At 48.1% G+C, this 17016-nt stretch overlaps 1 long non-coding RNA gene across 1 annotated transcript; it reads right to left on the bottom strand.

The window, feature by feature from the left end:
• Positions 1-2988: 2988 nt before the first annotated feature.
• Positions 2989-6078, bottom strand: LOC123599728. Its single transcript, XR_006713279.1, has 3 exons — positions 5616-6078; positions 5236-5336; positions 2989-4141 (listed from the first exon to the last, which is right to left on the bottom strand). It is a non-coding gene; the product is annotated as an uncharacterized LOC123599728 (long non-coding RNA).
• Between the last annotated feature and the right edge of the window lie 10938 nt (positions 6079-17016).

Raw genomic sequence — 17016 nt, 5'->3', positions numbered from 1 at the left:
TCCTGGAAGGTGCCAGAAGACCCCATAGAGCCGGGCATCACGATGTTAGTCCCAGAGGGCCCTCCGGGAGGAGGGGACAGAGGGGACAGTGACTCCAGCTCCCTGTGGCTCCACGGGAGGTTCTTCCAAGAATAGTCATCTGTGGGTGGTGGGCTTCTTCCCCAGGCACAGGGAGCCCAGAAACAAGGGGCCGTAGGGTCCCACTGCCCCTCTGTTTGCAGGCTCATAGGCACCTCGACCGGGGTCCTTGCCACACGGCTCGTGTCATGACACCGGTGAGAGCCCACAGAAGATTTCACGAGCCCTGTTGCTATTGTGGTTTCCCTAAAGCAAAATTACTATCTAGTGAAGTCACTTTCTCAGATTTCATTGTTTCTGGTGCCAACTCTTAAATTCGCACAGAAATCCCCCAATTACTTCATTCTCCGTATTCTTGTCTTGGTTCGACTTACGTTTTTGTGTTACCATTGAGGTGTCAGATGCCAGTTCATGGGGCGCAAGGGTCCGGGACAGTGCAGGGAGTAAGTCACACTGGGGCAGGGGAGGGGGGAGGAAGAGAGACAGAAAGAGCCACAGAAAGATACAGAGAGAGAGAGACAGAGGGAGGGAAGGAGAGACACAGAGACACAGACACAGAGAGACAGAAAGACACAGAGGGAGGGAGGAGAGACAGGGGCAGGGGAGTGAGGAACAGAGAGACAGAGAAAGACAGAGAGAAGAGACACAGAGAGACAGAGACATGGAGTGAGACAGAAGGAGGGAGAGAGGAAGAAAGAGACAAAGACAGAGAGAGACAGATGGAAAAAGAGAGAGAGAGAGAGAGACACAGAGAGAGACGGATGAGGGTGGGGGGTGATGGGGAGCAGAGGGCAGCATCAGAGGGAAGAAAGCTTCAGGAAGGAGCTGGGGGCAAACATACAGGGCTGGGGCTCTAGCTGCATAGAACTTCTTGCCCTGGGCCAGTCCCCGGGACCTCCTGGACTCTGACTTCTTCCCCTCAGGTATACTAAGGAGGATCGCATCCCCTGCATCTGATTCAATTCCCAGCCTGCTTGTGTGAACGCCAGACAGGAAGGGTTCCTGCCACAGACAGGAGCTCCAGCCCCAATTTTCCTCCTCTCGGGAGCACTTCCCGTCATCCTCAGCAGCGTTGTGAGATTTGAAAGGAAAAAATCACCCCCTACATCATTACGTTCAAAAGGTGGGGTTTGAAGCAGAGCCGTAAACGGACACCGAACTCTGGCGAAGGATGCACAGGTGCGAGCGTCCAGGAGCAGGTGCGCTCACGTCCAAAACCTGCTTTGAAATACGTAACGAACAGGAGAGTGGACGCAGGGCTAGAGAGGGTGGATGGATCACGGTGTGAGAAATTAGGACTTGCGGACTCCGGGCGGTGAGCACAGGCGTAATGCACCGTGTAATGCCTTCCATGTTTCCGGGGTCTGACGACGTTCATGATAAGGTGTGTGGAAATGAGTAGTGTCTACAGTGATTGTGTGTGTGTGTGTGGGGGGGAGGCAGGTGGAGGGGGACAAGACGTGCCCCACAAAGCGGGGGGATAGAGCGCCACCTCGGCTCCTGGCCCTGGGCACCCCGCTCTGAGGCTGGTCCGGCCCCTCCCGTTCTGAGGCTGGTGTTTCTGGAAGGCACTGGAGCTTCTGAGCTGTCATTTCTCAAACGCTGCGGCTGCAAAAAGGAGGCATTCTAGCAGACAAGTCCAGGAAAGTGTCCCCGTCCTGTGTGCAGGACTGTGTCCTCTCTGTCTCCTCGAGCATGACGAGTACCCAGCCAGACTGCAGACATCAGTTCTGAGACCGTCCCCCGTTCCTGGTGGCGATCGGCCTGAGGGTGCCCAGCTGTGAGCATGGTCCCCGTCCCCGGGCCCCAGGCCAGAGCAGCAAGGAGGGTGACCGGGCCCAGCCGAGATGCTGCAGGAGGTGAATGACGGCCGGGCAGACAGGCGGGAGCTTTGGTCCGCGTCCAGCACAACCGTGGCCTGTTTCTCGGAGCTTCAGGCCCGGGAGCTTTGGAGAGCCCTAAGTCCTCAGTGCCCTGGAAGGTTCTGGCAAAGAGCACAAGGGAGGTAACTGTCACTGTTACATTTGCTGTTTCAAACAGGCCTGGCTGGCCTTGCGAGGGCTCAGCAGACAAAGCACTGTGTCACGTGCCCGGCACCATGGAGGTTGGGGTCACTGTCGTGCAGAGACAGGACTGGCTGCCCAGGGGCCAGAAGTCAGCAACTTGCAGCCTTTGACCACACAGCGACCCTTGGGCGGGAGCCCCCAGGTCCAGGTGCCGGCAGGCCTGCTTCATTCCGAGGCTTCCCTCCATGGTTTGCAGACAGCTGCCTTCTTCCCGTGTCCTCGTGTGGCCCTCCCTCTGTCCTGTGTCCTCAGCTGCCCTTCTTGAGGATACCAGTCATACTGGATTAAGTCCAGCCCAGGTGAGCTCAGTTTACCATAATTACCTCTTTGAAGGCCCTACCTCCGAGGGCAGCCACCGTCCGATGTGCTGGGGTGGGGGGACACAGTTCGTCCCACAGTGGTCCCCAGACCACCCTCAACATTGCTAACAGGCAGCAAATGTGCCCCGTGGGGGCGCCACGAAACAGTCTGAGGTGATGAACACAACACAGGCTCATGGATGCGGCTCCGGGGGCCTCAGAGATGCTCAGGTCACCGCCAGGGAGACGGAAGCGTGGACAGGAGAGAACACAGCACCAAATGCTGGTGAAGACAGGAGTGGGCGGAGCCCCCGTCACGGCTGGCGGGAGCACAGACCAGCACAGATGCTCAGGAAGACAGTGCTCACAGAGTGGGACATCTTCTTACCAGAACATCCAGCTGCCGCACTCCTGGATTTGCCCAGAGGCGAGAAATTCTACCAAACATGAAGACATCCCAGAAGGCGTCAGAAACGAGCCAGTCTGAAACAGCCAAAGACAAAACTAGTGATTGTGGCTTCTCTTCCCTCTGTATACAGACATTCTTTTCATAATCACCTCTTTGCTTTAATGGGGTTTTTGCACATACTTAGAACCTGTTCACGATCAGCATTATGAACGAAAAAGAAATTTTCCTTCTAACGGACAGTTTTGCACCTCAAGTGAAATGTAAGGGCCTCGAGGACACAAGCAAAATGACAGGTCGGTGAACTGCACCGTCTCCTGTTAGCACGAAACCTATTTTATTAGTGGAAGGCACACACAGTACTTGGGAATCCCACGACACAAGTCCCCACTTAAGCCAGGTCGTCAGGCAGGTCTCCGGAGCGTGGGCAGCAAAGGGGAGAGATCCAGAGCCAGTCAAGAGCCCACCGCGGACAAGTCCACCCCAGTGCTGCTGCCCAGGATTGAGTACCTGGGGTTACGTTCCCCGCGGGCACCACGAAGGAGTCTGCACAGCCCAGTGCCACGCCTCGGGAAGGGGACCCGAGTGGCAGTGTCATGTGCCGAAACACCGTCGGCAGGAGAGTGGGAGTCTAAGATATTGGGACCCCGTCTAAAGGAGCAGAAACTTTGGTTCCCCTGCCTGCCATGACACCGTCTCCCTCCAGGCTGTATTTATTGAATGGAAAACCGAGGAAAGAGAATACGGAGGCAGAGGGTCCATGTGGCCGACCTAAAGAAGCAAGCTGTGGTCTCTGGTCTCTGAAGCAGCCAATGGCTCATGCACAGCTGGCTCTCCAGCATGTCCCCGGTGTTGGGTGGCTTCTTGCCTGGTGTCACGTTAGGCGCCCTAGCCTTCTTCAGGCAGAGGAAGTGCTTTTCCGCAGGAAACGCTTGTTTCTGGGAACCTTTCTGGGGTTTAGTGCACTATGAACGTTACCTCAAATACCCCCATTTCTTTGAGATGTACACTCCAAATATACGTGGATTTCTTAGGAGTCAGTAGAACATTCGAGCATCTCTGGAAACAATCCCAGAGAGCAAGCATTTGAGAAGCACGGGGATGGGGACGTTTTGTCGCTGACGCTTCCCGACATTAACCAGCCATGTGGCCTTGACCGGTCACTTTGTGTCTCAGGCACTCAGGTGTCCTTCTCTACCTGCAACCGAAGGCATCAGACGGCGATTCCCAGGACGCCTGCCGGCTCAGCAATTTAGTGGCTCCACTGTAAGGCAGAGATTGGTAATGAGCCCCTGGAAGAAAACATATAAAGCTGGAGACTGGTCCAGAGGACGGGTATTTGTGTTAGAAACAGGGAAGGAGGAAAGAACAGAGCTCTGATGGTCCTCATAGTAGGGGCCAGGGTGTCACAAGAGCTGCTCTGTCAGGAGCACCCCGCGACAAACAGACGGTATTTGAAATCTGATGCTTTATCCTATAACAGGAACGACATAACATATCCAGCTTTGTAAAATGTAAAATAAAGTTTCCCCTAAGGGCATTTCAGAAAGCTGCCCCATGCTGATCTTTATGGCATCAAGTATCATCTGTCCTGTTACCTTAAAAAATTTTTTGTTAATGTTTATTTGTTTTTGAGAGAGAGAGAGAGACAGAGCTTGAGTGGGGGAGGGACAGAAAGAGAGGGAGACACAGAATCCAAAGCAGGTTCCAGGCTGTCAGCACAGAGCCTGATGCAGGGCTTGAACTCACAAAGTGAGCCAAAGTCAGATGCTCAACCGACTGAGCCACCCAGGCACCCTTGTCCCATTACCTTCTACTATGGTTCAATGTTTTGTAGTTTCCTGCTGAAGAGAAGTAAGTCGTGAAGTGAGATAATGTGCTCCCATTCCCCCTCCTCTGGGATAGACCAATGGCTGGTTTTTGGAGTTAGGTGTCCTATTTGAAAACATTATTGTAAATTGTTCATCAAGGCCAAATATTTGGGCAACCATCACCAGGCGAATGCTTTGTGGATTTTTGTCCGTGAGTTCTCTTGTAATGAGATTCTTGGAAGATGTATAATCACAAGGAAATCTATTGATTCCTGATCTCTCAGCATTGCCAGTGGCCTCAGGGTATCTTATTCAATTGGCTTTTTTTTTTTTTTTTTTTTTTTTTTTTTTTTTAATGCCATCAGACGTGCTGTTTTTGCACACAGAGCTTGGAAGTGTCTTTTACTGGACAACATTATCAGAAGCCGGGATTCTCTGGGTCTCCTTCTATCTTCTTTGCAATCCCCAGTCACCTGTGCTCCCACATGTTACCTGGACCAGGAAATGGGTTCCCCCCTTTGCTGGAGGACCCAGGCCCTGGGGTGCGGCCAGTGGGCTCCTCTCAGGAAAGTTACCTTCGGTCAGGATGTGCAGACATAGAAGTGACAAGGAGCCACGTCGTCTTCGTCATGGGCTGTGTGTTGGAGGCAAGGGAGCTTCTTGCCTCCTGAGCGCGCTGCAGGGAAAATCAATTAGAGCTTGTAATAAAAAGCTACTTCCTTTTGTTTGCTTTTTGCAAAGCAAATTGAGTGTGCTAGCCATCGTAAGTTTAACTTAAGAATAGGGAACGAAGACCAAGCTAAAACTAATAAAAATACACCGTGGTCATATAATATGGTCAGATAGCAGCAAAGGGGAAGTATAAAATATGAGAAAGGAAGGCAGGCAAAAACACAGGTGCACACATAGAGCAAAGAGCAGAGGCATCCGAGCAGATGGACAAGCAGATACTTACCTGGACTCAGACACTCGGTCAGTGGAGTCCGTGATGGCGTGTTACCCCACCACCTGTCTTCTGGGATGCTGGCAGCAGGGACATTTAAAGTCAGGCTGCCTTTTCACGGTGGGAGAGACAGAGTCCCTGTTGGCATCTGCTCCTGGAAGACAGGTGCGGGGCTCACACAGAGGCCACGCCTGGCGTTAGTGGCCGGCTCTGCAGTCCGACACCCTCAGGGGTGCCAGGTCAAGGCCAGCCTTCAGACCTTCCTGCAGCTCGCCCTCAGGTTGGAGACCCGGTACCGAGTCACGTCAGAGACCCCCAGACCTGGCATCAGTGCCCACCGTTTCTGCGGCTGCCGTGGATGTTCTTTGGGAAGGAACGCCAACAACATCTTTTCTGCAGGCTCAGATTCTTCCCTTTATGGCCCTTGTGAAAAACGGCTTTCCCCATGCACACCCCAGCCCCATTCGCCCTGAAATCCTGCTGCCATCTGTCTCACCTCCAGACAGCGACTCCCACCAGTCCCTCCTCGAGAGGGGCACATTCCTGGGGGCCAAGGAGCACCTGCTTGTGAGAGCCCGGGAGCACGGGGCTTGAATCTCCGCTCTGACATTTGTAAGCTGTTGGCCCTGGGCTGACTGCATGTGCTCCTGGCTTTACCATCTACGGAGCAGGATTATGCCACCTGCCTTCGAGACAGTGACTGGCCTGGCAACCTTCTTCCTCAGCTCCACCCCTGCTGGCACCTCTTCCCTGCTCGACCCTGGTTGTGTGCATTTCTGGGGATCTAGCTGCAGCTCTTATCTAACCAGGGTGCATCCTTGGAAAGGGTCCCAAGGGGAATGAGACAGTGCCAGGGAAGAACTGGAAAGCAGGCAATGCTCCCAGAAGGGGCCTCTCGTCCACTCACGATCTGTCTTTGGCCAAACTCCAGGCTTGAAATGAATGGGGAAGGAAGCCTTAGGAAGGTAGACCTGGCTCTTTCTCACAGGTGTGGAGGGGGTGTGGTGAGGTCCAGAGGCAGCCATCTGGCCCAGCGATGATGCGGCTTGTGAGACCACGACAGGTCCTGAAGTCCTTTGGTTATAACCTACCCAAGACCCAGGCTCCAGGGTGGTGATAATCCCACCCTTAAGGCTTTTGTAGGCAGTGAACGCATCACTGTGTATCAAGTCGTTAGCATACTCTGTGTATGCACACACACACACACACACACACACACACACACACACACACGGTCATACACACAGAGTGTCATTTTCTATCCAAGTTGTACTTGTTAACAAAAATACAAAAGGAGAAAGTCCCGAAAATCAGATCTGCACCTCTGTGCCACAGGACGTTTAAAAAAGACAACATTCTTTAGGACGTGCACAATTAAACCATAATGTATTATCACAAAAACGCTATTTTATTAGGAAAATAAAACAGAAAATACTAGATTCCCTGAGCCTGGGCTAAATTGAATCAACGTTTTGCCCATTTCTCCGCGAGTGCGGGGAGTAGATTCCACGGCCTTCTGATTTCTGATTTGCGCTTCTTTCTTTGTGTTAAGAGGAGGGGACGGTCAGAGCTCGGGGTAAGCACTACTTGGTTTGTGGGCAGAACAGGAAATGACTGACACAAGTGGCTGGCAGGTCCCCAGACTCCATTCAGGGGATATTTGCCGGAGTGGGCGGGGCTTAATTCTTCTGAAGTTTCAATTCAGCTTCTGCCGTGGAAGCCTTATGAGCTATCAGAGCTATGTTTTTTGGTTTTTATAAATAAAGTAATAGAAGCACTATGGTTCATTTTTCTAGCGTTCTGCTCATACCCACTGGCGACTGGAGTGGAGCGCGGTGGCTGTTGCAAAAGCGCAGGGCGCCAAGCAAAAATGTGCGCTGGCTCCGCGTCTCCCGGAGCACTCGGTCATGTGCTCCGTGAGTTCTCCGTCTCGGGGCTTGCGGTCACCTACCCCGCTCCGCCTCTGCACCGGTGTTCTCGCTCCACCCGTGCGTCCGCGGTGTCTCTTAGCTGGCTGCTTTATGTGCAAAGCATGCCAAGTTCCCAGGCCAGGCTTCTCTAAGATGGATTACTGTTTCTTAAAGAGTTGGTCCCTCCTACCATTCAGAGGTGCGCCTGTCTCCTTTGCAGCAGGAGAGGCAGGGCCCCTGCCCGCTGGAGGCCCCCCTCTTCACTGGGCAGGGGCGAAGGTCCCAGGGAAGGGTCTGCAGATGGGGTTTTATGGAGGACCAGGGCTGAAGAGCAAGCCCAGAAGGTGGGGAGGGCCCCCAGGGAGGCTCCTCTCCCCATGACCTGGACAGCATCTGGGCATTTGGGGCTGCAACCCCGGACCCTGGATGTGGAGACGACTGGCATTTTCCAAAGGTTTGCTTGAATCCCTAGGGTGTATAGACAGCCAGGACTGTGGGATTCATTTCCTACCATCTTCGGAAACAAAAACAGTTCTGTGAGCTCATGCGAGAGACCAGGAGCCACGGAAGGAAGAATGGTGGATGGTCCCTGAACTAAATTGCTCTGTCAGATGGATGTGAATCCTACCTGAGTCCATGTAAAGATCAGGCACTGATCTCGAGGCTTTTTGGCACGGAGGGCTGTGACGTGCTTGGGTTGTTCTGCACCGTTTATTTTTCCCTGCGGTAGTTTCAGGGTTGGACTTGGCGTTTGGAATTGAGTTGTCAAGGGTGAGGGCAAAGGCGGGTGCCATCGTAATTGGCATGTGGGGTGAGAGGCAGGACAGAGGCTGGACTGGGTTTTCTGTTGGTATTTTAAGCAGTTTGAAGGACTCCATTATTACCTTTTCCCTTCGTGTCCTTTTCATCTCTGAACGAGGATCTCTTAAAATTTAGTTCCTACTCAAGACTGAAGTCCAGAATGTTTTTAGACAATGTTTTTATCTGAGGATTCTAAAGATCCTAGAACTTTTGTATTTGTCTTTAAGTAATCTGAGATTTATACTCCAATATAACAGGAAGCCTCAGATACCTTAAATTTCTGTTTATTTTCACAAAAATCTTTTTAATATTGGGTTTCTAAAAAACAACTAAATATGAACAATCAGGAAAAACGATGAATTTTATTTGAAATATCTGTTAGAAGTTTCCTTCTCCTCCACACCACTCTGTACAGTGTCCCCTTCTTGGGCACAATTCCTTGGGCTTTTCCTTCTTCTTTGTTGTAACTACCTTTATGGACTTTGAGTCTCATCCCATTTTTGGAAGCAAGGAGGGTACAGGGATGGTTCATCTTACTGGGCTAATATGGACCCTCAGAAGGTTTACTAACTTCTTGGGAGATGAGAGGGAGGTGGTTTACTTTCGGTGTCTTGTGCTTAGAATGGGCAAGCTTAGAATGTAAAGGACACACCGTTGATTTGAGCGGGAAGACCCCACCTGAGATTTCTAAAACTTGCTCTCAAGCTGTGAACACCTCATGATGTTGTTAGTGCAGTAAAAGGGGAGTCTGTGTGTTTCTAAATATTACTTTAAATTTTTTAAATGTTTTTTTAAAACTTATTTTTGAGACAGAGAGAGACAGAGCAAGAGCAGGGAGGGAGACACAGAATCCAAAGCAGGCTCTGGGCGCTGAGCTGTCAGCACAGAGCCCGACGCGGGGCTTGAACTCACCGACTATGAGATAATGACCTGAGCCGAAGTCGGATGCCTAACCAACTGAGCCACCCAGGCGCCCCTCTAAATAGGATTTTAATCGAAAGAGGCATCCGAAGTAGATTACAGGAAAGATTTTTAAACTAGTGATCTAAAAGACAACTACCGTGATTTGCAATTTCTTAGTCCAATTGACAAATATCAAATCAAATACAAGAATGCATTAGGGTAGCAGAAAGATTGTTAGCTGTCTTTATAGCATGAAGTGAAGCAAATAATTAGCAATGTGGGGTTGAGGAAAGGTTTGGAGAGAGGAGGCAACTTGGTAGAACAATAAAAATCACTCTTGTAAACACGCTTTACCTGTCAAAAGGTATGAAATCAAATATTTGAGAAATAGAAATCATGTTTCCATTCTTTTAAAGAATTTTTTTAATGTTATTTATTTTTGAGAGAGAGACAGAGAATGAGCAAAAGCAGGGGAGGGGCAGACAGAGAGGGAGACACAGAATCCGAAGCAGGCTCCAAGCTCTGAGCTGTCAGCACAGAGCCTGATGCGGGGCTCGAACTCACAAACCGCGAGATCATGACCTGAGCCGAAGTCAGACGCTCAACCCACTGAGCCCCCCAGGTGCCCCATGTTTCCATTCTTTTAAAATCCAGAAGAAACAAAGACAAGATCTTCAGGAGGCGGGGAATGTCGAGGGATTCCTGCAAGAGGGAAAGCATTTGGGGCCAGGGGTGGGGATCTAGAGCAAAGAGACTCACTCACAGCAATGGGGGAGAATGTCACGGGCCTTCCCAGGAGATCCCAGAGAAGTTTCAAGGTGGGCATTGAATATCCAATAGCGGGAATGATTAGTTGAGAAATGCTGAGCGCAGCGGTCCTTGGGTGCCCTTCTCAGAACCTTCAGCTGGTGCTGGCACACTGCTCTCCGGAGAAAACAGCCCCCAGCCTGGAAAGGCCTGGAGACAGAGGCTGGTCCTTATAGTCAGCCCAGTCCCTGCGGAAGACAGAGAAGAGAGGAAAGTTTAAAAAGACAGCAGCTCCTTTCAAGACAGAAATACAGGGAACCATCATACTCCAGAGTCACCTGGGGCTCAGGACAGTGACTGAGGATTCCCTGGTAGCTCCCTCCCCACAGTCCATCAGCAGAGCTCATCTTCAGTGATGCACAGTGAGCCAGGCGCCCTGGGGGAGCCCTGTGAGAAGCAGAAACAATATAGCCACAGAAGCAACACACTCTGACTGCCTGCAGTAGATGGCACAGGTCTTCCCACAACACAAGAAAACACCCCAGGATCACCAGATATCCGAAGCATTCAAGAGCTTGATGAAAAGCAATCGTGACCCTCAAGCAAAACAGCCAACCCTTGAGGAAGCATGAACACTTCACGGTACAGAAAAGAATGTGACACTTTCTAATGTTTAGCGAGCAATGAGAGGATAATTCCTCCATAAAACATGAAGAGTTTGCTTTGAAAGAGGAGCTTTAGGAGAGTAAAAAAGAGTTCTTATCAATTAGGATCGTTGAAATTAAAGGTGTCTGGATGGGCTAAATGGCAGAATGGATTTGGCTGAAGAGCCAGTGGTGATCTGGAAAAGAATGTTAAGAAGATTTCAGCTCATCAGACAGACACGGGAAGCTAAGAGCCACGTTTTGAGGTGTGGGAAATAGATTCAGGACTTTCAGAGTGGAGAGTGGAGTTCATGGAAGGAAAGAGTAGATCAAGGAGAGAAAAGGGGAAAGGTGTCCTTGAGCTGAAAGGGATTTCAGTTTTCAGCTGGGAACAGCTAAGAAGAATAACTTACAAACAATGAGCTGTCCTGGAAACACGACCTGTGGCTTGGACGAGCGAGAGTGAAGACACAAGCCCAGATGCTTACAGAGTGAGCCAAGCACACACCAGTCACCTAGGGCATGACAAGGGTGATGTCAACACCAGAGGACTTGCTTCGAGAGGACACAGGAAGACAGCAGGACAGTGGCTTCCCAGTTTCCTCATTCATCCAACAATGATATTTATGATATTTATTTTTATTTACTCAGTGTTTTCTATGTGCCAAGTGCAGCTCTGGACACAAGCTCAGACGGGTAAGGCGCAGATGCACGAGTAAGATACATCGATTAGTAGATGACGTTAAAGGCTTCAGAGAGAGAAGAAGCAGGGACAGGGGCTGTGAGGTGTTGCCTGGGGAAAGAGCACAGGTGAGGTGTATGGGCAAGGCCTCCCTCAGAAGCTGCTTTCGAGTGCAGATCCCAAAGACGTAAGAAGGTAGGCACGCACCTCCTGGAGTAAGAATCTTCATGGAGGAGACAACAGTTAGCGTTGAGTCTGCCCATGAGGGACTGGTCTATCCAGCTTGGTGGCAAATGGTTTTGAGCTGAGCATTCCATGCTGAGCTAATACCCAGCAAAGTGTTGGGCAACATAACACTATTTGGCACCTGCCAGCACTGGGGGAGCTTTTCGTCTTCACACGTGCAGGCAAACACTTACCCAGATGCACTTGAGCAGCACGGAACAGGAGTGCAGGAAAGAACGGGACCCGATATTTAGGAGTAGTGACAACTGAAGCTGGCTCAGGAGGAGCGCAAGACAAACCCAGAAACAAAAACAAGAAACCAGCCAAACAAATAGGGACATAAATGAATTTAATGTCACTCCCCCAAATGTTCGATGGGTGGGCCATTCCCTGGCAATGATATATGATGTATGATGTTATACATGATGTCTGCATGATGTCTGATGCGATGCAGGATATATGTATGATGAATCATGCGAGGTGTGGTGCATGTATGATGTGTGCATGGTGTGATGTATGATGTATCATGCATGCAACGTATGGTGTATGTATGATGTACAATGTGATGCAGGATGCATGTATGATGGATGCATACAATGCATGATGTATGTTGTGATTCATGATGTATGCATGATGTGATACATGACGTATGATGTGGTACATGTGTATTTATGTTATATATGATGCGCGCATGGTGTATGGTGTGATGTATGATGTGCACATGTGATGTATGATGTATGTATACTGTATGCATGTGATACAAGATGTGATGTATGATGTAGATGTCTGTGTGATATATGCATGGTGTATGATGTATGCATGAGATATATGATATATGTATGACGTGATGTATGATGTGTAGTCTGATGCATGAATTATACATGATGGATGATGCAACGCATGATTATGTCTGATGTGTGATGAATGATATCTGTGTGATTTATGCAAGGTGTGATGTATGACGTATATTTGTGATGTATGATGTATGTATGACGTATGGTGTGATGCATGATGTATGCGTGATGTCTATATGATGTATTCATCATGTATGGTGTGACGTGTTATGATTACACGTGATGTATGATGTGTGTATGATGTACGATGTGATGTATGATGACGTTTCTTGCTCAAGAGTCGGACTGCACATTCATTTCTGCGGTGGCGATGTTTCCATAATCCTAATGTTGTAAATGTGATTATAGCATTTTAGTTTAAGACAGTCCTTTAGATAAAGTATGGATGATTTGTCAAGGCTTACAGAGTAGAATATAGTTGTTGTACAGTAATATAAACCTAATTTAACATTAAAAGTGTGATTCAATAGACATTGCCTAAAGTGATATGGTTAAATGTGTAGTTTAAAAAATTGTAATAGAGAACACCAGAGGAATGAAAGATAAAAATGTGTGCTTTTTAAATCATATTAATGCATTATTTTTATGATTAAATAAAAATGAATTAATATTTGAATGTTCTGTAGTGGGGCAGTAGAATTTTAAAAGCCAGGCATTTCTAATTGTAAAAAAGCCCTGATTAAAAAAGAAAACGAAATAAAATGCATTCAAAACCACTTCAACTTTGCAGTGTTTTGTGGAAGAGAGTTGCTGATGAATCTCAAAAGAGGTGAAAGAAAACAGAAAAAAATGAAATGTATAGTGAGACATTTTTTTACTTATTGGAAAAATATCATTAGGAAGCCCGGACTAATCTATTGCATCAGGAGATAATCATACCTTTTAAAGTTCTTTGGAATTACATTGTAAGTTACTTCAAAGTAATTTCTACAAAAACATGCCAATTCAAAATGAAATAAATGTGATGTTAAGAACAAAATATCACAAGACCTCAGAATGAAATTAGCATTTTATCGGATTGGTCCACATGCTGAAATGAGGACAATAAGGTAACTAATAGTGCTGATGAAACAGTAACTGCCAATTTGTGTGCGATACGCACAGAGAATATAAAATCTGTCTTAATTAGTGAGACATTCTTGGGTTTGTCAATGTCGAAGAGACCCCTGTGGCTGATTTACATCAGGTTATGAAGACCTGTTTGTTGCACATCCTGGTTGATATCAGTGAATCCTAGTTGATATCAATGCAATGTTGCACATCCTAGTTGACATCAATACAGGATCAACGCAGGGTGATGCACCGCTGGACCCCGGACCGAGGGTGGTGCCAGGGACACAAACGGAGATTCTGACAGGGTTGTAGCACAGTGTGAGGAGGAAGGGCCAAGGCTCGACACACTCAACATCGTGTTCAGGTAGTGCCTGGAGCAAAACACGATTCAGGGATCAAAATGCTAAGTGCCTGGTGACATTTAATTGTGGGTGGCCGTGAAAATGCATGGTGGTTTGTAAAAGCAGAGTTATGACCTCTGAGGTTTCAAAATAAGGATATTTTTGCAATATCGCCACCCCCTCCCCCCAGACCCCAAATCATCAGCTGGTTTGATGGCAGGAAATTCATGGCGACACCACTTAGGACACTATGGTTATGCTTACGCTGCATTTACAACTGATTTTTTCCAAAGTTTCCACTTGAGAACATTCTGTGCTCTAATAATTATTCCGGTCAACACAGAAGCACCATAGCAGTGGAAATGACATTCTTTTTTTAAGATTTTTTTTTAACGTTTATTTATTTTTGAGACAGAGAGAGACAGAGCATGAGTGGGGGAGGGGCAGAGAGAGAGGGAGACACAGAATCCGAAGCAGGCTCCAGGCTCTGAGCTGTCAGCACAGAGCCCGACGCGGGGCTTGAACTCATGGACTGCGAGATCATGACCAGAGCCAAAGTCGGATGCCCAACCGACTGAGCCACCCAGGTGCCCCTGGAAATGACATTCTAATAGCATGTTCCCATAGATGTATCTTGGAAACTTATGTTGTGTAGGAATATGGCAGGTCATTGCATGATAATACCTTAAGAAACTTCCACCCTTGAACCTTGGGACAGGTAATGTCCTTGACTGTTATCTGGGAGACAAAGAGTACTTTGCTTCTCTATGTGTCTATTTTTTACGTCTTCTGTCCTTTCAAGGAAATGAAAGACTGGACTTGAAAGACACTTCTCAGATAGAATAAGCAGATTTCAAAAACTTATTAAAAAGTGTTTATTTTAGGATAGGCAAGAATCTGGGTTGATGGCAAGACTCTCATATTTGCTATCTTGAGTGCATGATGATGATGATATTACTGGCCAGGATTGAGAATACAAAAATTAAAATGAATTTTTGAGCAAGGAGTAGCGAGGAAGTCCCATTTGGATATAAAAAGTTAAGCCCTGAAGGACATCAGGGCACATCTGTTGCTAAATGACCTGTTCAGGTTCAGCGTGGAGACCCAGGGAGAACAAGAGTTGAGCACCAAAATGGCAGTGCCGTCACCAGCAGCTGAATCATGGTAGATGGAAGCATCTAGGGAAATAAATGCCCGGGAATGCGAGGGACTGCATGCCATCCTCCAGAAACCATGAGGCCAGCATTGGCAAAAAGGCCCAAATAGAGAGGACAAGGAGTATAGTATGAAAGAGACTGAGGAGGAGGTAAGTAGGAGGCCTAGGATTCAAGAAGTGGGGACGTGCTTGGAGAGGGGCAGCCTGCTCCTACTGCGGTGCGTGAATGCAGGCTTTGGACCTCTGTATTGTGGGGGCCATGGGATTCCTCCCTGGCTTCTGTCAACTCTGAGGTTCTCTGGATAAACACTACTCCTAATCTGTCCTGTTAAATATAGAGCGATAGTGGAATTAGATGTATGGGGTTTCCTCCCAAAGCGTTGATCACAGACAACTTGACTATTGCCTTAATATGAAGGAAAAGCACATGCTAATTTTAGAATGGGGATGGGGGAAGTTAATAGAAATGTTATGGTGGCTGTAGTAGGCAGGATAATGGCCCCCCAAGATGTCCACACCCTGTCTTGGAACCTGCGCATATGTTACCTTGCTTGGCACATGGACTTTGTGGGTGTGATTAAGGTTAAGGACCTTGAGATGGGAGAACATTCTGCATTATCCAGGTGGGCCCAATGTAATTGCAGGATTCCTTAAGATCTGAGAGCCTTTCCCATTGCCAGAGAGCCAGGGAGATGTCGGGGTGACAAGGGCCTGGCTTGCCTACAGGCACCTGCTGTGAGATGGGGGAGGGGCTGCAAGCCAAGGAAGGGGGTGGCCTTGCAAAACCGGAAAAGGCAAGCAAGCAGATTCTCCACTGGAGCCTCCAGAAGGACCGAGGTCCTGCCTACGTGACTTGAGCCCAGGAAGACCCATTCTGTATGTCTGATCTCCACAATAGTAACATAATAAATTCGTATTGTTTAACAAATTACCAACTCAAGGGTAATTTGTTACGACACAGTAGAAAACTACCAAGTGGCTTTTTAAACGCATAGTGCAACATTTGTATCCTTAGTTTATGTTTGAATACATATGTGGAGGGATTGTATATGTTTTTAAGCACACACAACTATTTGTATACAATAAAAAAAAAGTATGGTCTCAGAGGTGGAAAAAAAAAAAAGAAATTGCAAAATAGGAGGAGTCCTTATTTTTCTTAAACAACCCTAGTGCTTTGCTCCCAAGGAGAAAAACAAAAGCTGCCCTGATTTTGGGCCACCTGTGTCACACTATGATCATGTGACACTGAAGTATTCTGGTTCCTGAGCTAAAAATAAGTTGATGACACTCTGTTCCATTAACAAGTATGTGATCTTATCAGAGGACTGTGGGCTTTGATCTGGAGTTCATCGGCTTAAAATCTTTATAATTAACGTTCCTTGGGAACTCGGGCCTGCCTTTCTTAGTCTTTATTTTTTCCCCCATCGAGTGATCAGTAAACCCTGCTTGTTATTTTGCACATATGGTTGTTGCTTCCCAAAAGGAAACATTTTTTTCCCCCTCTAAAGTCTTAAATGCAGTCTTGTTTGTTCCTGTCTTACTGAAAACACTAACAATGCCCATCACCATCGGAAAGAACTAGCCCAGATTTTTTTCTTCAGTGGGGTCAGGTCGGTACTCTCTTTTCCAGACAGCTCCAACTCACAAATGGGTCCTGTCCTATAGTTCATGCTCCAGTCTGTTGTGTGGAATTGGGAACAGATCTCCCCAGACAAACAAGGTAATTAAAGAGGATTTGCTCCCTGGGCTGCTTTTTGCGGAGTATCTGAACGGTCCCAACCTAAGTGCTAGGATCTGGGAGCAGAGGTCATTCCGCACAGAAGGGAGAAACAGGGGACCTCAGGCTTCCAGGCTCCAGAACTGTGATATGTAAATTTCTCGTGTGTATATGGCACCCAACCTAGCGGGTTTTGTAGTAGAAAGCCAAACAGACTAAGACACCAACATCCCAAGGAGTTTTGTGGGATGGGCCTGTGCGGACTCCTCAAACATTTTGTTAGCAAGCCTGTGTGTGTGATAGGGGATTACCTGTTCCAGAAGACTGTGCGTTACACTATCACCAGCTAAGTGTCCCCAGACTCCTGATCATGTGCTCAC

Source organism: Leopardus geoffroyi, chromosome A1 (genome assembly GCF_018350155.1).
Source record: "Leopardus geoffroyi isolate Oge1 chromosome A1, O.geoffroyi_Oge1_pat1.0, whole genome shotgun sequence".
NCBI classification, from domain to species: Eukaryota; Metazoa; Chordata; class Mammalia; order Carnivora; family Felidae; genus Leopardus; species Leopardus geoffroyi.
Note: the sequence above shows the minus strand (reverse complement) of the source record. Positions and strands in the feature narration are given on the sequence as shown.